We start from the raw sequence: 1,271 nt of genomic DNA, 5'->3' as shown, positions 1-1,271 counted from the left end.
GGTGCAGCACACCAACATGGCACATGTATACATATGTAACAAACCTGCACGTTGTGCACATGTACCCTAGAACTTAAAGTGTAATAATTTAAAAAATGCAAATTTCCCCCCCAAAAAAGAAAATTTGTTTAAAACAGACCTTCTGTTACATTGTATGCTCTTAATCAATTGAAGAAGCCAATGGCATTTTTAATTTTATAATGTGTTTTCCACTAGTATATCCCTGTTGATTCATTGCTACTTTTTATTAACTGACATTTTCTAAAATGTTTTTCAATAAAAGGAAAGAAGATGTGGGAAAAATGAAAAAAAAAACAAACCACCTTTCAAGAGTTTTGAGCAGAAGATGGACATGATTCGGTCATTGTCAAAGTACCCTTTACCCAACGTGTTTACCAGTTCCCTCTATTTATTCACCTGCTTTCCACATCCAAATCAACATTAAAGTTCTAACTTTTCACAGTATTTCAAAGTCAATAATTTACTTCCCTGAAATGTCTGCAAGTGTATACTCACAGAAACAGCAAAAACACCAGTGGATGCTGGTTTCACAGAAGGTACCAAAAGTAAGACAAATGTATGTGAGGTCCCCAGCTGATTCTCTTTACCTTGGTTTTTCTCCATGCACAAACTCATCCTCAGCCCTGGCCCTATCCTCATGGACCCTAAAGCCCTTTACATAAAAATCCTCCTGGTCCTCGTGCTAGTGGATCCGTGAATGCAGGCTAATCAGCAAGTCTGCTCAATGGAAGTAAATAGTCTGCTGTGGGAAATACAGAGGGATGGCTCTGAAATAAGAGAAAAATATCAGAGTTGAAAGCATTTAATAAATAATTTTAGTGCTGCAGAGATTTTCAGTGTTTGCTACAATAAGTAGTAGGAAAACCACAGTAGATTTTTTTTTTTAGATTTTTTAAAAGATGTATTATAGTAACAATTTAATTCCCCATAAAATAATGTATAGACCATGAGACATTAATAGTAAGATTTATCTCAAAGAATAAATCTCAGGATCTTGGAGAATTTGCTATTATTAAAAATCAAAAAATAATAACGGCATTATTTTAAATGCAAATAAAAATGAGGTAACATTTCTCAACTACCAAGTTAGTAGATGTTTTCTTTGTCTTTACTGTGGCAAAATGTAAACAACAAAAAAAATTTACCATTTCCGCCATGTTTAAATTCTACAAGTAGTGGCAATAAATACCATCACTATTATCAATTTTCAGAAATTTTTCAACATCCCAAACGGAAACTCTGTGACTATT

Source organism: Mandrillus leucophaeus, unplaced genomic scaffold, assembly GCF_000951045.1.
Source record: "Mandrillus leucophaeus isolate KB7577 unplaced genomic scaffold, Mleu.le_1.0 Scaffold18, whole genome shotgun sequence".
Taxonomy (NCBI): Eukaryota; Metazoa; Chordata; class Mammalia; order Primates; family Cercopithecidae; genus Mandrillus; species Mandrillus leucophaeus.
Note: the sequence above shows the minus strand (reverse complement) of the source record.